At 37.6% G+C, this 19183-nt stretch overlaps 2 long non-coding RNA genes and 1 pseudogene across 2 annotated transcripts; 2 read left to right on the top strand and 1 right to left on the bottom strand.

The window, feature by feature from the left end:
• The window catches only part of LOC144657986 (uncharacterized), a 522126-nt pseudogene that overhangs the window by 411566 nt on the left and 91377 nt on the right, over positions 1-19183 (bottom strand).
• LOC144656067 (uncharacterized) lies at positions 7810-11243 on the top strand. Its single transcript, XR_013571254.1, has 3 exons — positions 7810-7904; positions 9434-9536; positions 11016-11243. It is a non-coding gene; the product is annotated as an uncharacterized LOC144656067 (long non-coding RNA).
• Positions 15219-18675, top strand: LOC144656141 (uncharacterized). The gene is made up of 3 exons (XR_013571268.1): positions 15219-15336; positions 16865-16967; positions 18448-18675. It is a non-coding gene; the product is annotated as an uncharacterized LOC144656141 (long non-coding RNA).

Raw genomic sequence — 19183 nt, forward strand, 5'->3', positions numbered from 1 at the left:
GCCTCGGGCAGCATTTTCAAGGCCGAGGTCACAATTTTTCACTATACGGAAGGACCGTAAGCGGTAAATAACTTATTTATTTTTTTCCTACTTAAATGTGTTTTTTAAAAAAAAGTAAAAACCTACAAAGATTTTCTTTCAAAATGTGTTTGTATTATACGCGCGTATCCAATGTTGAGTCGATCGCTATAAGCTACGGCAAGAGTGAAGAATGATCTGTTTGCTACAAGAGCTTTAATACTGTCAAACAAACAAAAAATTCGCCAAAAAGGAACTGTACTCAAGGAAAAGTTCATCAGAAAGAAAAAAGGAGGAGAAAAGCATCTGAAATAATAAAAAAGAACAAAGACACTTACATGTAAAATTGAACGAACATTATCATTGTCAGAATCAACAAAGTGAATTGCAAATGTTAGAAAGTGGGTCCTTGTCGGGGAAATCAGTCATATTCTCCACGATGACGGCGATCCTAGCTCTCTCCCAACCTTTCTTAATTGTTGCCCTACCTTCTGACGTTGTCATATAGCTGAACAAGGCCACTATATTTAATATTGTATTCTTTTGGCGGGCGGGGGTATTAATTTAAGGCGTATAAACTTTGACCGAGACAAATTTTAGCGAGTACTAAATTTTTCACTATACGGAAGGACCGTAAGCGGTAAATAACTTATTTATTTTTTTCCTACTTAAATGTGTTTTTTTAAAAAAAAGTAAAAACCTACAAAGATTTTCTTTCAAAATGTGTTTGTATTATACGCGCGTATCCAATGTTGAGTCGATCGCTATAAGCTACGGCAAGAGTGAAGAATGATCTGTTTGCTACAAGAGCTTTAATACTGTCAAACAAACAAAAAATTCGCCAAAAAGGAACTGTACTCAAGGAAAAGTTCATCAGAAAGAAAAAAGGAGGAGAAAAGCATCTGAAATAATAAAAAAGCACAATGTAGAACCAAAACAGAGCATAAAAAATCAGCGAGTCGCCCAGCCCTCTATTTCGGCTTGTGAGTTCTTTACCTATTTATCTGACTGGAAAGCACTTACAACACATATTTTCCAGCTATTTACATTTGTATTTAACGAGTCAAAAACCTCTGTGTTGTGTCACAGGATGTTTTGCAGGTCTAATTGCAAAAATGAATACTTAAATTTAATCTTGATTTAGTGGCTTTTAAGGTTTAGGTAATTAGTACCGAAGCTTCTAGAAAATCTAAAATAAACCAAAAATAACTATAAATAAAGATAATGTTAATTGATTAAACTGTGCACTTAAGTGTTTTCTAGTATTAAAGTTCTTGTTTAGCATTTTTTATGTCTTAAGAACTAAGTTTAGGAATAGTCGTGATAGTGAACGTGAGTTCAGTTCACTGATAATGGAACTAATATATTTTGATCTGTCAAACGTGGGACATCATGTCTCAATATTGTCATATACTCCGTGAGAACTACTTTTGCTAATACCACAAAAACCCCTTCGGCAACCGAAATGACGTTAGAATGTATGTTTATGATTGTGTGATCCATTAGTAACTAGGGAAAGATAATTTAAAAGATATGCATGTTAATAAGCAGCTAAAAACATTTATAAGCAACACTGTAAAACTAATAATTTAGAAGAAAGAGAAGAAAGTTGAAGGAAGAAGAAGAAGGAAGAAAGTAAATTGTAAGTTAAGACTAGAAGAAGGCAATGAAGGAATTACAAGAAAAGGGATGTAAAATCAAAGTAGACTAGTATTGGTCGCTTGCTGTTCGACAGCTGGAGTACCTCAGCTCTGAGCTTATCCCCGTCACTGAGCCAAATTCCCTACGGAAAGAACCCTTTACATTATCGAAACTCCGAGAAACCACCTTTAACAGTTGATTTCCACAGCATACTATTTTGATAAAACGTTTGCGAAAGTGAAACTGAATAAAGCTGAAATGTGTAGTTTGGTCGCCCACACAGCACAATATTGCGAGAATTAACTTGACTGTTTTCTTTTTTTTTAATAAAGCATCTCGTTTTCTTGAATGGCTATAAGCAGTATTCGGTTAAGGTGAAAAGTAGCAGAGAAGCAAGTTGTTTGAAAGGATAAATCGAGTCTGTAAACCGGCGAAATGCAGTTAACCGCAATGGCGTGAAAATCAGCGCGAATGCACAAACAGCAATCGACAAACCACGGCCATTTAAAACTATACCTTCATTTTGTCAATAAGGGACGGACCATTATTTTTTTGGAGGGGGGGGGGGATGAAAAATATTAAAAAAAAATTGTTTGCAGGGCCTGGAAAGACAAAATAAATTGTTTGCAAACACGATATGTATAACAAAAAATAGTAAGAATTTCGAAAAAAAATGTTTGCAGAGGTGCGTAAACTAAAAAAAAAAGTTTGCAGAGGAAGATTTTTCATCCCCCCCTCCCAAGAAAATAATGGTCCGTCCCTAAAGAGAATGAATACTGGCCTTTTGGAGAACTTTAGGGCCTTAAATTTCACTGCTAATTTTCGCTTTCAAATTTACAACGGTTGGTGAGCAACTGCACCAATTTGGAGAGCAAAACTGATGGGTTCGTTCGTCTTGCCGCGAAATTACAAAAGCGTTACCGTGGCCCGTGGGCAGAGATAGGAGAATCTTGCCCGCATTAAGAACCAATCAGATTGCAGGATTCGTTACCGTGCCCTCTTGGAAAAAAATGTATTTCTTTTCCCGGTTGACAAAAATATGCAACTAATTAAAAATGCGTACAAAAAAGAAACTAAACAAAACGAACTACCTTAAGGTTACTATTTTTAGCGACTACTAATTTTAGCGATTTTTTCTCAGCAAGATTTAGCGACTATTAAATTTAGCGATTTTCCGAAAATTAAAAAAGAAAAACAAGTTGGAAATAAATGTTCAGTAATAGAACAAAGACACTTACATGTAAAATTGAACGAACATTATCATTGTCAGAATCAACAAAGTGAATTGCAAATGTTAAAAGTGGGTCCTTGTCGGGGAAATCAGTCATATTCTCCATGATGACGGCGATCCTAGCTCTCTCCTAACCCTTCTTAATTGTTGCCCTACCTTCTGACGTTGTCATACAGCTGAACAAGGCCACTATATTTAATATTGTATTCTTTTGGCGGGCGGGGGTATTAATTTAACGCGTATAAACTTTGACCGAGACAAATTTTAGCGAGCACTAAATTTAGCGATTTTGACCCAACTCGCTAAAATCGCTAAAATTAGTAGCCGCTAACAATAGTAACCTTACGGTAAAGGCAAAATAATACCTTCTGTGACAACGTACCACCCAGGGATTAAAAATTTAAAACAAATACTAAATAAGATTTAAATAGCATCGAACTGATGCAAAATTGGAGTCTCATCCAACATGAGCCACTGCTGAAAACAACTTACAAAACGCCTCCATAACTCTCTCCTCCGCAGAGGCCTCTTTCGTGGGGGAAGGCGAAAAAACACGGGGGGAGGAATTAGGAAGGCGAAAACACGAAAAATGAAAAATAGGGGGAGCGCGGGGGACGACGGGAAGGGCGAAGGAGCGGAGGCCTCTGCCAGATAATGATTTCAAAATGGCGCCCGATTTCCGAGAGAGTCTGGGTCTAGATCAATTTCTTTAGGAATATACAAGATGGCGTCGGAAGCTGAACATGCAAGTATGACAAAAGCGGGTACTTTTCTCCCTCTTTGGTCGACTTTTTCAGTATGCGAGGAAAATTGGAAAAGCTTTGTGTTATAAGTGTTTCGAGAGCAGCGGCAGTATAATGGTTTGAGGCAGCACTCTCGCACGATGCATCGCAACATATCGACTGTCGATGATTCTGTTCTTGGTATTATGCAAGACGCGTTCTCAAGAGTCACATGGCGATTAAACCACCGAAGTATCAGTCACAGGAGCAACCTACGAGCGCATACGGTTCGTTCTTTTCTTGTTGTGACTTACATCTAGGTGATTGCAAACGGTTGGTTCATTTATTCCTCTTACGAAGGCCATAAACATTAGAGGGCTAGAAGAAAGCCGTGACAGGAATTTACTTCGACCTGTAGAAATGTCAGATTTACGGTATTTAACAATAGGTTACAACAAGCACTTTTCTCAATCCCTACTTGAATTTTAATGTACCCACAGGTTTTAAAAAACATACTGTGTTGCTCAAGTAAATCGGAAAACTGAAAAGCTTTAAAATAAGCACATACCAGTGCAAAATTTATTTTGTTATCTCTCTCGGAGTCTCCCTATGCAAACGCCTATTTCATCCTTCATACAGGCTGGGAATGGATGTTCATAGAGGCTGGGGAAAAAATATGTGAGCAGGGACACTGGAAATTTTCCCCTGTTTTGTCAGTGTGGAGGAAAAAATTAAAAATAATAGAAATCACTGTATTTATGTGTTGATGTCTTTAGCACAGCTATGCTTAACAAGGACACTGCAAATAAACAAACAAATATTGTAAATAAAAGAGAAACCAGTTAATTAGAATTATTGTATAAACATATATATATATATATATTTTTTTAAAAATTTAAGATTTTTATCGCCTTTCTTTTTAGTTTTTAGGGTTGCGCCTCGCATGGGTAACTGCTTTCCCGTTCGCGCAATTCCTTTTTGGTCTTTTTTCTTTATTGTAATTTTTTTGTTGTTGTTGTTTGTTTGAGACCAATAAAGTTGATAGACATAAAAATCCCAACTGGCAGGAATATGTCCATTTGTCTTTTTACGAAGCATGGGCAGTTGAAAATAAGGCCAACAAACACATTTCCATCTTGTGGCAGGAGAATTTGATCCCGTGACCTCTGGACTACAAGTCCAGTGCCCTAACCACCAGGCCAAACTGCCCCCTAGAATGGAGAGAGAGTCTTGGAATTGCAAGAAACTGTCGATATACAATCAGGAACTAAAATTATTAGTGCAACACAGAAAAAACATATTCTAGAAGTATTATTGGTGTCCACATGTTCTTTGATCACACAAAAAAATTCTGGCAAAGGGGCCTTCAAATGCAATTTTTTTAAAAAAAAATATGTGGACTTTATTTACCATTTTTTGACATATTGGCCAGAAACATGGACAATTTAAATTCAAACCCCTAAAATTAAAAGTTTTGCTAAATAACAAGCAAGATTCTTCTGTTTTTCTCATATGCTAAGATTGAAATTATAATATCAGTAAAATGACTGTTATGGCTCCAATCTTTTTCAAGATTCAAAGCTGATGCCAAATGTTGAAAAGTGCATTACTTCTGCTACTGTGTGCATTTGTTAAATTTAACAATCAAGGGCATTTTCTCATAAGCATCTTGTGCCACATTGAAAACAATATTTTGAATCCTTTTGTAGAGGAAGTGTTAACTTTCCTAAAACATATTTGTACAAAGAATAAATACACATCTTTTCAAGGCAACTCTGTTTTATTCTGCATTATAATACCTTCTAAAACTAAATAGTTCAGAGGCTAGGGGGAATATACTACCACAAGGCTACTCAGTTGTACATCTGTTTCCATTGACTTCACATACCAGTACATTTGTTACTAGTACATGTACCTTATCATTTTATCAAGCGCTGAAATCTTTTTCATGTGCCTCATAAGAAAATGTTAGGTATATCGCGAATAAAAAAAACCCGCAGAATATTAGTTAGTTAGTAACAACTAGTACACTAAGTGCTTTGTATGCTGATATCAAAACTATCAAAAAATAAAGACAAAAACCACTTAATAATAATACTTTGGTTTCAAAGCACCACAAATACACAAAAGAAAACAAAATAGCTGGGTTAAGATTTTTACATTGTTGGAAATATAGACACATGGTCAGGGTTTTCAATAGTTTTCTAAAGTAGCGGACATAGTTGTGATAGTACCGGACGCGACTTATTTCTTGGCGCCGCAAGGCACCTTGCAAGCGCCATAGGCGCAAGCAACTAGGGGGTCTGGGGGCATGCCCCCCCTCAGGAAATTTTTTAAAAAGAACTCTCAGAAAGGCCGTTTCCAGCGTTTCTGGAACCCAGGAATCAGTTTCCCAGGCAGGGCTGGAGTTTACTCAAGTTCTCTTTAAAAAGTAAAATATTGAGTGAAAATGGACAGTTGGTAGGGGGAGGGGGAGGGAGAATGGCAACAAAAGAATTTTCATTTGTTTATCATTGCGAATTTATTTGAAAAAAAAAATTAAAAAACTCCCAAATATTGGTATCAAAGTACCGGACGTGGAATGGGAAACGACCGGACGATACGTCCGGCCTCCGGCCTCAAACGAAAACCCTGCATGGTACATGTAAAAAACACATTCCCTGGAATGATCACACTGTTAATTTATTCAAAATTAATTGGGAAATTTTAATGTCTTGCAAGCTGTGGATAGAATACCAACATACAAATTATCTTTACTTTTCCTTTTAAAAATCTATTTTTACCCCTTTAGTTTACCCACTTCAATTCTCTTACTTGGGTTCAATCTTGACCAATCATCACGTTTGATTATCTAAAGGAGAAACTTCATGCTCATCACTACTGGCATTAAGGCGATTCCACTGAATTGCAGCACGTGCACAAGGAACATTCTGGATTTCCTATGTAATTATCAACTGCACTTAGTCAAAGAAAATTTTAAATATTCTTTCTTTTCCAGCAGTGGAATTACCTTAAAGTTATCTGTACTCCTAGGAGTAAGGGATTTAAAAAACTTTCACCTCCAAAGATTCCTTACTATGGAATGACATCAACATACAAAACGATGGTCTTCTTTCAATTTCAATATTAAAACAGGAAACTTCAGAGTTGAATTCCTATTGAAGTCAACCGTTTACAGACATTTCACTGACTACTAGTGTTGCCAATGGGCAGTTTACTTTTATAGTTCATTTCTAGTTATTTGCTCATTCTTGAGAGAATGAGACATATTCACCCCCTGATGTAGTAAGACCAAGTTGGAGTATGGCATTTTTAGATTTACTACAGTTGATATATTAATTTTACATCAGTATGAGAGGCTAGGCTGTTGGTGAAATAAGCAGGTTCGCAAATCGAGTGCTTGAATCAAAATCAAAAATAAACGAGCCATTCAGGCAAGCAACATGTTGTTTTCTACGTAACTTGTACTACCGGTTTCCAGCAATGCGTATTAAAAGCTCAAATTTATGGTCGCGAATCTTACGAAATGTAGGCTTAAGTTTATCTTATAGTAAAGATTTGATAATATTAAAAGGTTACATGTCGGAAAGAAAGAGAGTAAATACGATACTCATACCTTTGAAAGCATAATAAATTGACCCCAAAAGAAAACGAGCACGAATAAAATATCAACACGCGAAACGTGCTTGCGCTATAAAAACGTGCTCGCGCTATAATGTAAATGCTATAAATTAATGTTTGTAAGCTTATGATATAACACATTACCTTTTTGAAATCCACATAAACAAAAAAAATTGAAATCCACTGAACATAAATAAAAATGCGCGAACATATTAGTCTAGCCTGCGAATACAGCCGCCTCTATCATTTCCCATTTGCGAATTGCGTGCGCGTAAAATGCAAATCATTAACTCAGCCAATGGAGTCCTTCCGCTACCCTCGCTACCCACAAGGCGCGCGCGAAGTGAAGAAGCCAATCAGAAAGGACCTTACGAGAGCTTCAGATTCAAATTCTTTTTGTTCTTTGCACATGCATATGCTAACGAGGCTTAGCGGGCAGTTTAGTATGAACACAAAAGATTAACAAATGGATAAGAAAGGTTTTGCCCAAAAGATTGACAGTTGTCAATCATTAAGAAAAAAGACCAGTCAGAAGCCATTACGTTATTTCTACCCCCATCACACCCAGGGCCGATACACTTCTATATTCTAGATGCTTTATCAGCTTGGCATTATTCGAAGTCTTGTCGTCGAGAAAAGAGTGTTACAACTTTCAACCAACGTTAACCAAGGTAAGAGCGTTTGTTTAACGTAAAATTTCGAAAAATAACAAATCCTACAAAGGCTGCACATTATTAAAAATATTTTTTGCTAAAAGGACATGTCCAACTAAGTAGCTATTTTGGTCGGACAAACCAAATATTGATTGTAGTCGGACATGGCATTATTTTAAACCTTACGCCTATGTCAGTTTTGACGACCTGGCGCCATTTTGTGCGTGGTTTGACCGGCCGCGCATAACAAGAAAAGGAAAATGCGCACTTTTGAGGAATTTTCTACGCTTCACTAAAACACTCGGAACCAAAAGGGCAACGATAGGAAAGAGAAATTACTGGAGATTACGCTGGTTGAAATTCTGTAGCGATTTGTGCAATTTTACGGAAGACATTTCGCTTCGAGTGAGATGCAGTCGATCATAGTTTCCAAAGGTGCTTTATCAGCCTTTATCCAGCCTTTCCAGGAAAATTTAATAAAGTCACTGTAAAGTACACGTGTTCAAAATTTCACAAAGCAATTACTCGACCAAATCACTTCAAATTGGCTTGTCTTGTAAAAAAAAAAAAACACGTCATATCATCTGCAAAGAACGTTAATCTATTTCCTCGCCATTGTTTTTTTAATCCGTGAATATTACGATCTTGTCGAATACGACATGTCATTATTTCCAAAGCAAGAATGTAAAACCGCCAAGCGAGTTTTGTGCGAAGCCGATTCTAATTAATTCCGCCACCTGAAATGAAAACTGATCTTTCGCAAGCAATAATGGTCGATCCACACTTTGTTTGACGCATTAAAACACCTTCCGCAACCACAACGAAAAACCATGCGTTAATCAGACAATCTCGCTTATCTGAAAAGCATACTCTGCCTGAGAGATTTTTTACAAATTCTCAAAATGCATGATACAGAGTATTCTTTCAAGCTTCTTCACTCACAAGTTCTTTCTTCTCCTTCTTCTTCCTTCTAAATTATTAGTTTAACAGCGTTGCTTATGTATGGTTTTAGCTGCTCATTAACATGCATATCTTTTAAATTATCTTTCCCTAGTTACTAATGGATCACACAATCATTAAGATAAATTCTAACGTCATTTCGGTTGCCGAAGGGGTTTTGGTGGTATTAGCAAAAGTAGTTCTCACGGAGTATATGACGAGATTGAGACATGATATCCCACGTTTGACAGATCAAAATATATTAGTTCCATTATCAGTGAACTGAACTCACGTTCACAATCACGACTATTCCAAAACTTAGTTTTCAAGACATAAAAAATACTAAGCAAGAGGTTACATACAAGAAAACACTTTGGTGTACAGAAATGGGCGCTGGCCGCCCTTCAGTTTAGTGGCCATAAAATACGTGATCTTAGATTCGCATTCTTAATCAATTAACGCTATTTTGTATTTATAGTTATTTCTGATTTTCTAGAAGCTTCGGCACTAATTGCCTTAACCTTAAAAACCACTAAATCAAGATTTAATTTAACTATTCATTTTTGCAATTAAACCTGCAAAACTTCCTGTGACACTTTGCTCTTTAGCTTTGTGGAAACTTGCTGACGTTGATCCAGAGTGAATCATGAAGAAACTTTATTTCACGGTTCTAATCACCGCACTTCTGTTGCTTACTATGTCAGATACTGGGTGAGTGGATATCATTTCGAACAGTAAAATTGAAGGAAATGGTACTGATAGATCATCAAATTCTCTAATATAAATTTGTAACGTATGTAGAGAGTTAAAAATATTGAAAATCCGATACCAGGATTCATTGTAAGAAGATAAAAAGCGTTCTCTGGTAAAATATTTTAAAAATTATTAGCTTTCGACAGCCAGACTGCTGTCTTCGACGGATAAAAATGAAGTGATAAAATGGACCTAAAAATTTGAATATGACTAACGAATCGCATAAATTAAAAAGTTAAAAGCATGTGTAAAAGAATGCCGGATAAAAGGAATGCTAAAAGTGTATAAATTACTGTTTGTTTAAAAGAATGTTGTATTGTCTTGGCAGAGGGCACGAATTGTTGTCGGCCTCCACCGTTTTTGCCGTGTGCCACGATTCAAGTGTCTTTCTAATGCGATTGTTGCCCTTGTCAATTATCTCCGCGTTTTCAAAGTCGATGGCGTGATTAAGAGTCCAGGCATGTTTTGCTACATTGGAGCCTTTAGCGCATTGTTTAGTATTCCTGATATGTTCTTTTCGCCGTGTACTAAACGATCTTTTTGTCTCGCCGATGTAACTCCAGGGACAAGACGCACAAGGGATTTTGTAAACAACATTGCACTGGTCGTCGACCCGAGGTCGAAACTTGGGAACAGGGAACTCTTGTTGTAGTGTCTTGATTGGTTTGTTGTTTACTCGGATATCGTAACTTTTGAGAATTCTTGTAAGAGGTTCGGTAATGCCTTTGATGTAAGGAAGGACCGCGAAACTCTGGCTATTCATTGGATCAGCCCAACTGAAGAACATCCCAACCAGTTCTTCAGGTGAAGGTGTTGGAGGGGTCGAAGATTGGTGCTACCCACCAAAAGTCACAGCTGATATCATAAGAAAGAAATCTTCGACAAAATCCCTTGTGCGTCTTGTCCCTGGAGTTACATCGGCGAGACAAAAAGATCGTTAGTACACGGCGAAAAGAACATATCAGGAATACTAAACAATGCGCTAAAGGCTCCAGTGTAGCAAAACATGCCTGGACTCTTAATCACGCCATCGACTTTGAAAACGCGGAGATAAATGATAAGGGCAACAATCGCATTAGAAAGACACTTGAATCGTGGCACACGGCAAAAACGGTCGAGGCCGACAACAATTCGTGCCCTCTGCCAAGACAATACAACATTCTTTTAAACAAACAGTAATTTATACACTTTTAGCATTCCTTTTATCATTCTTTTACACATACTTTTAACTTTTTAATTTATGCGATTCGCTAGTCATATTCAAATTTTTAGGTCCATTTTATCACTTCATTTTTATCCGTCGAAGACAGCAGTCTGGCTGTCGAAAGCTAATAATTTTTAAAATATTTTACCAGAGAACGCTTTTTATCTTCTTACTATGTAGAGAGTGGTAAGGAGAATCTGTGTTGATGTCAGGTGTTGTTTCTCAATTTTCAGCGATTCCCTCTTTAAACATGGAAAAAGGGCCATTAAGGAAATAGACCGTTCCCGAGCGGAAAGGACTGGGACCGTTCGAGAGCTGAACGATGCCTTCAAGAGCGCTGGTAAAACCCGAGACTTGATTGACTTGATAGACTTGCTTGAAGACGAAGATTTAATGTAGACTACTGAAGCATGCGTCAAAGTATGTCAATAAAAACCAATAAAAACCAGTGAAGTCTGTAACCTATCCTTTTATTCGTTCTTTTCATTCGTTTATTTTGCTACACTGTGTGTGTGTTCAATGTTTTAAGTTAAACAATGGTTTACTATGCTAGCTAGATAGTAATAAGATTTGAAAAATGTAACAAAAATAAGACAGTCCAGTTTTACCGAGACTAAAAAAAATTTTAAGAGCAGCACTCTGTAAGAATCTAGCAAAGTGGGAAATGAAACTTTTTGACCCCCACTCAAACTTTGCATGTTGCTAGATATTCAGGGGGATGTACAAAAATGCCCATTTTTAAGGTTGCAACCTTATTGTTGTCATGGATGTGGAGAGTGTAAGAAAAATGATATACGGCTTTTTAAAGAGGATTTCCTTCGAGATTCAGGGTTATTAGTGAGGTGGAATTTTTCTGAAGAACAAACGAACGGGGCGAGCGAAAGAATTAATGAACAACTAACAATCATCACAAGGGGTTTGCTTTTCTAGAAAACACCGAGTATGCTTAGAGCAATTTTTTTCTCCGAAACTAATCGGAATTCAAACGATTATTATTATCTGCAAATTGAGACGGTTTGATTTCATTTCCCAGTGTATGTTAGCCTATTATATCAGGTCTTTAACAGTATTTTTAGCTAATGAAAGAGCCTATTACGTGGCAAACAAATCTTCTAAAAATATATGTTTGTGATTTCGTAAAGAGAGTTTTAGCCCAGGTTGAAGTTTCACAAACCGGGCTGGAAATTTCATCTCGGGCAAACTGGCTGACCTCGTGTGGTCACATTCGAATTTCAGCCCGGGCTGAAAGTGTTGGTTTAAGATGCGCAGTAATGCTGTTTTCAAGGAAACAAAATGGCGACTACGACAAGGCTTCTTTTTTAATCCAATCTGAAATTCGCCATGTAATCGGCCCCAGGCGCCAGTCGGCCAAACAGTACAAATACGAAGGGTGATCGATATAGAGTGTTTAAGTGTATTAGACTTATAAGAATTGGCTCGAATCGTTTAGCTTTTGCTCTTTTTTCAAGTGGCGTTGGACTTTTGCGTTTTTCAAGATTGGTTCACTGTAGTTCGAGAAAACACAAGTTCATTTTGTAACAAAAACACTCCCAGCAAATTGTCCTGATTTTGTGTACATATTCTGTTCGCGTACGGGCAATCCCAAATTAAAGCCATCGCAGACTAAGCTACTCCGTTCTCCACATTGATTATTCTTGTGTTCCGTTGTCGATGAAACAAATATGAAATTTTCCTGAAGGTAAAATCAAGGAACTCCAGAAGAGTGAGGAAACTCATTCCCAGGAAGAGACCAAAAGTACCTCCCAAGTTACCTACAGAAAAAAAAAGAATGGTTTAAAATTAGATAAAGAGTGTGCTGTCATTAGACCTGCTGGAAATAGAGGATTGGCTCTGTAGTAAATAAGAATGAATAATTGTAACGGTCAAGCACTCAACTCTAGTTAAGACTTCTTAGCTTTTATTGCTCTACGTTTTGGCCATCTCGGGCCCCTTCTTCAGGAGTGTTTAACGGTAAGACGGCCGAAACGCAGAGCAATAAAAGCTAAGTAGTCTTAACTGGAGTTGTTTACTTAATCATTTCAAATATTCATTCCGCCTCAAGTATTCACGTTCCCACGATCGCTTCTTGTGATCCTCCGTTACAGACTCTGTGGACAGCATTGTTTGTGGGACACATTACAAGAAATTCAAATAGTAAGTGATAGAGAAATAGAAATAACAGAATGAATTTCCTCTGAGCGTTAGCCCTAAGAAATGAAATGGGAAACCGTACTAGGCAAAGAAGGCAACGTTATCCACGACCTGCTCGGGAGAATGGTTAAATGTAAAATGTAAATGTTGTTTAAAGTGGTCATAGCTTCATATTAATTTTTTTTTTCATTCGAGATAGCTAGTTTACAGGCATGCCACTGAAACAGAAGCAACAAATATTTTAAATGAACATAACATAGTTAAAAATCCCAACTAGCAGGAGGCAGACCAGTTGGCTATATACAAAGCATGGTCGAGGATTTGAACTCGGGACGACCGAGAAGCAAATCCAGCTAGTGGCAGGGTGAAGGGTGTGAACCCGGGACCTCCGGATTTCAACACCAGCGCCCTTACCCACTCGACGATGAAATGCTATATTGATGGTGATAAAATGCTATATTGAGCACCCGGAGAGCTTATTTCTTTCTAAGTCTATACAGGGAATGGGGGAGAAGCTATGTCATGCTGGATGAATACTTTTTAAAAGCGTAAAGATGCTTTGTTTTAATATTTCTAAAAATTGCCGTGATTTACCATCTAGGAAGGGCGGGGGGCTTACCAGAGAAGGCGTAGGGCTTATAAAACAATAGCTTCCGGACTGGGGGATGCTTGACAGAGCTTGAACTGTAATGCCTTGTCGTATTGTTGTTTTTTGGTGATCTGTCACAATATTGTCATTAAAAAATCAAATTGAAGTACTAACCAATCAGTGCCCAGATCTCAAACAGAGGCGTCTGCTCGATGATGTTGTAGCTCAGATCTTCAAAATAGATGTCCAAAGAAACAATATTGTCGCTATGGAAAAGCACAACATAGATACGTTAGTTACATGTTTGTATACCTTGCCCTAAATTTCCTAGTACGAAGCCTGCGCGCGTCTTGCCATTCACTCATGAACACTTGTAACAGAATGGTTACACGCGTTGTGCTACACTAGGCAGTGTCACGTGCAACATCTCAGCTACCATTTCGAAGTGATGTGGTCTTGCACATCAGCGACGACGAAGAGCGCAAAGGCCTACTCTGGGACTTAAAGTCGCCTTAAGTCGCACAAAGCCTAAAAACACCTTAAGTCGCCATGTTTTTAAGCCAATTTTGCTAAAGTCGCCTTAAATCGCCTAAAGTCGCCCAAAGTTACGGCGACTTAGGTCCCAGAGTAGGCCTAGCGCAAGCAACTTATTTCACTCTGGCTGATGTTTACAAATTTGCATATAGCTGACAATTGGTCTACTGCTGTAGGAATGTTTTCCCAAAGCTCGAGTGCAATCAGATTAGTGGCGTTTAACGATACAGCTATTGTCACGCCATTAAAAAATAATAACCCTTTAATGAAAGAAGCCAAGAAATGTTATAAAAGACTAACTCAGGAAAAACTTCTCAAAGTCTCGGATCTCTGTGGTACGGCGTTTCTGAGTTATTTGTCAAAACATTTCGCGCAATTTTATAGAGCTTTGTATGGTGGCGCCATATTAGTGTACAACTTTGGTACACCAACATGGCGGCCGCAAATCAGCCAAACCATCTAAAATTCTCTTTTGCGATGAAATGGCTTTCTCTTCCCTCGTGAGCTAGTATACATGCGCATAAACACATCTCCTAATACTTTAAAATAATGTTTAAGGTGCCGAAAACCATGAGAGAAAACCTTTGTTCACTAAGACAGCTTTTTCCTGGCCACTATCTTCGTGTCACGCAAGGTCAAAATGCGGAAATTCAAAATGGTGTATTTTCAAAACGAAAGACACTATAGGGCTAAAAAATCGCAGAAAGATTTCTTACTAGGTCAGCTTCATTCTACTGTAGATAAAAATTCAGGAGACCTCGCGATTTTGAGTTTAGAGTTTTATGACCTCATAATCAAACCAAGAATTGTTTACTGTTTGGGTCTATTGGTTATGTGGAATTCTGTCTGGAGAACGAACAAATGATAGAAAAAACTAAAAATATCGCAAGAGTCGTTAGATTTTTGCGTATGTTATTTGTTAGACACAGTAGACCTTTCTGAGCCATTTCTTATTCTTTTGTGTTCACGCTTATCTTCTCTGCCAAGCCTCGCTCCCGGTTCAAATTCTTTTTGTTCTTTGCACATGCTAACGAGGCTTAGCGGGCAGTTTAGTATGAACACAAAAGATTAACAAATGGATAAGAAAGGTTTTGCCCAAAAGATTGACAGTTGTCAATCATTAAGAAAAAAGACCAGTCAGAAGCCATTACGTTATTTCTACCCCCATCACACCCAGGGCCGATACACTTCTATATTCTAGATGCTTTATCAGCTTGGCATTATTCGAAGTCTTGTCGTCGAGAAAAGAGTGTTACAACTTTCAACCAACGTTAACCAAGGTAAGAGCGTTTGTTTAACGTAAAATTTCGAAAATAACAAATCCTACAAAGGCTGCACATTATTAAAAATATTTTTTGCTAAAAGGACATGTCCAACTAAGTAGCTATTTTGGTCGGACAAACCAAATATTGATTGTAGTCGGACATGGCATTATTTTAAACCTTACGCCTATGTCAGTTTTGACGACCTGGCGCCATTTTGTGCGTGGTTTGACCGGCCGCGCATAACAAGAAAAGGAAAATGCGCACTTTTGAGGAATTTTCTACGCTTCACTAAAACACTCGGAACCAAAAGGGCAACGATAGGAAAGAGAAATTACTGGAGATTACGCTGGTTGAAATTCTGTAGCGATTTGTGCAATTTTACGGAAGACATTTCGCTTCGAGTGAGATGCAGTCAATCATAGTTTCCAAAGGTGCTTTATCAGCCTTTATCCAGCCTTTCCAGGAAAATTTAATAAAGTCACTGTAAAGTACATGTGTTCAAAATTTCACAAAGCAATTACTCGACCAAATCACTTCAAATTGGCTTGTCTTGTAAAAAAAAAAAAACACGTCATATCATCTGCAAAGAACGTTAATCTATTTCCTCGCCATTGTTTTTTTAATCCGTGAATATTACGATCTTGTCGAATACGACATGTCATTATTTCCAAAGCAAGAATGTAAAACCGCCAAGCGAGTTTTGTGCGAAGCCGATTCTAATTAATTCCGCCACCTGAAATGAAAACTGATCTTTCGCAAGCAATAATGGTCGATCCACACTTTGTTTGACGCATTAAAACACCTTCCGCAACCACAACGAAAAACCATGCGTTAATCAGACAATCTCGCTTATCTGAAAAGCATACTCTGCCTGAGAGATTTTTTACAAATTCTCAAAATGCATGATACAGAGTATTCTTTCAAGCTTCTTCACTCACAAGTTCTTTCTTCTCCTTCTTCTTCCTTCTAAATTATTAGTTTTACAGCGTTGCTTATATATGGTTTTAGCTGCTTATTAACATGCATATCTTTTAAATTATCTTTCCCTAGTTACTAATGGATCACACAATCATTAAGATAAATTCTAACGTCATTTCGGTTGCCGAAGGGGTTTTGGTGGTATTAGCAAAAGTAGTTCTCACGGAGTATATGACGAGATTGAGACATGATATCCCACGTTTGACAGATCAAAATATATTAGTTCCATTATCAGTGAACTGAACTCACGTTCACAATCACGACTATTCCAAAACTTAGTTTTCAAGACATAAAAAATACTAAGCAAGAGGTTACATACAAGAAAACACTTTGGTGTACAGAAATGGGCGCTGGCCGCCCTTCAGTTTAGTGGCCATAAAATACGTGATCTTAGATTCGCATTCTTAATCAATTAACGCTATTTTGTATTTATAGTTATTTCTGATTTTCTAGAAGTTTCGGCACTAATTGCCTTAACCTTAAAAACCACTAAATCAAGATTTAATTTAACTATTCATTTTTGCAATTAAACCTGCAAAACTTCCTGTGACACTTTGCTCTTTAGCTTTGTGGAAACTTGCTGACGTTGATCCAGAGTGAATCATGAAGAAACTTTATTTCACGGTTCTAATCACCGCACTTCTGTTGCTTACTATGTCAGATACTGGGTGAGTGGATATCATTTCGAACAGTAAAATTGAAGGAAATGGTACTGATAGATCATCAAATTCTCTAATATAAATTTGTAACGTATGTAGAGAGTTAAAAATATTGAAAATCCGATACCAGGATTCATTGTAAGAAGATAAAAAGCGTTCTCTGGTAAAATATTTTAAAAATTATTAGCTTTCGACAGCCAGACTGCTGTCTTCGACGGATAACAATGAAGTGATAAAATGGACCTAAAAATTTGAATATGACTAACGAATCGCATAAATTAAAAAGTTAAAAGTATGTGTAAAAGAATGCCGGATAAAAGGAATGCTAAAGGTGTATAAATTACTGTTTGTTTAAAAGAATGTTGTATTGTCTTGGCAGAGGGCACGAATTGTTGTCGGCCTCCACCGTTTTTGCCGTGTGCCACGATTCAAGTGTCTTTCTAATGCGATTGTTGCCCTTGTCAATTATCTCCGCGTTTTCAAAGTCGATGGCGTGATTAAGAGTCCAGGCATGTTTTGCTACATTGGAGCCTTTAGCGCATTGTTTAGTATTCCTGATATGTTCTTTTCGCCATGTACTAAACGATCTTTTTGTCTCGCCGATGCAACTCCAGGGACAAGACGCACAAGGGATTTTGTAAACAACATTGCACTGGTCGTCGACCCGAGGTCGAAACTTGGGAACAGGGAACTCTTGTTGTAGTGTCTTAATTGGTTTGTTGGTTACTCGGATATCGTAACTTTTGAGAATTCTTGTAAGAGGTTCGGTAATGCCTTTGATGTAAGGAAGGACCGCGAAACTCTGGCTATTCATTGGATCAGCCCAACTGAAGAACATCCCAACCAGTTCTTCAGGTGAAGGTGTTGGAGGGGTCGAAGATTGGTGCTACCCACCAAAAGTCACAGCTGATAACATAAGAAAGAAATCTTCGACAAAATCCCTTGTGCGTCTTGTCCCTGGAGTTACATCGGCGAGACAAAAAGATCGTTTAGTACACGGCGAAAAGAACATATCAGGAATACTAAACAATGCGCTAAAGGCTCCAGTGTAGCAAAACATGCCTGGACTCTTAATCACGCCATCGACTTTGAAAACGCGGAGATAAATGATAAGGGCAACAATCGCATTAGAAAGACACTTGAATCGTGGCACACGGCAAAAACGGTCGAGGCCGACAACAATTCGTGCCCTCTGCCAAGACAATACAACATTCTTTTAAACAAACAGTAATTTATACACTTTTAGCATTCCTTTTATCATTCTTTTACACATACTTTTAACTTTTTAATTTATGCGATTCGCTAGTCATATTCAAATTTTTAGGTCCATTTTATCACTTCATTTTTATCCGTCGAAGACAGCAGTCTGGCTGTCGAAAGCTAATAATTTTTAAAATATTTTACCAGAGAACGCTTTTTATCTTCTTACTATGTAGAGAGTGGTAAGGAGAATCTGTGTTGATGTCAGGTGTTGTTTCTCAATTTTCAGCGATTCCCTCTTTAAACATGGAAAAAGGGCCATTAAGGAAATAGACCGTTCCCGAGCGGAAAGGACTGGGACCGTTCGAGAGCTGAACGATGCCTTCAAGAGCGCTGGTAAAACCCGAGACTTGATTGACTTGATAGACTTGCTTGAAGACGAAGATTTAATGTAGACTACTGAAGCATGCGTCAAAGTATGTCAATAAAAACCAATAAAAACCAGTGAAGTCTGTAACCTATCCTTTTATTCGTTCTTTTCATTCGTTTATTTTGCTACACTGTGTGTGTGTTCAATGTTTTAAGTTAAACAATGGTTTACTATGCTAGCTAGATAGTAATAAGATTTGAAAAATGTAACAAAAATAAGACAGTCCAGTTTTACCGAGACTAAAAAAAATTTTAAGAGCAGCACTCTGTAAGAATCTAGCAAAGTGGGAAATGAAACTTTTTGACCCCCACTCAAACTTTGCATGTTGCTAGATATTCAGGGGGATGTACAAAAATGCCCATTTTTAAGGTTGCAACCTTATTGTTGTCATGGATGTGGAGAGTGTAAGAAAAATGATATACGGCTTTTTAAAGAGGATTTCCTTCGAGATTCAGGGTTATTAGTGAGGTGGAATTTTTCTGAAGAACAAACGAACGGGGCGAGCGAAAGAATTAATGAACAACTAACAATCATCACAAGGGGTTTGCTTTTCTAGAAAACACCGAGTATGCTTAGAGCAATTTTTTTCTCCGAA

Source organism: Oculina patagonica, chromosome 6 (genome assembly GCF_052425735.1).
Source record: "Oculina patagonica isolate OP01 chromosome 6, crgOcupat, whole genome shotgun sequence".
Lineage (NCBI taxonomy): Eukaryota > Metazoa > Cnidaria > Anthozoa > Scleractinia > Oculinidae > Oculina > Oculina patagonica.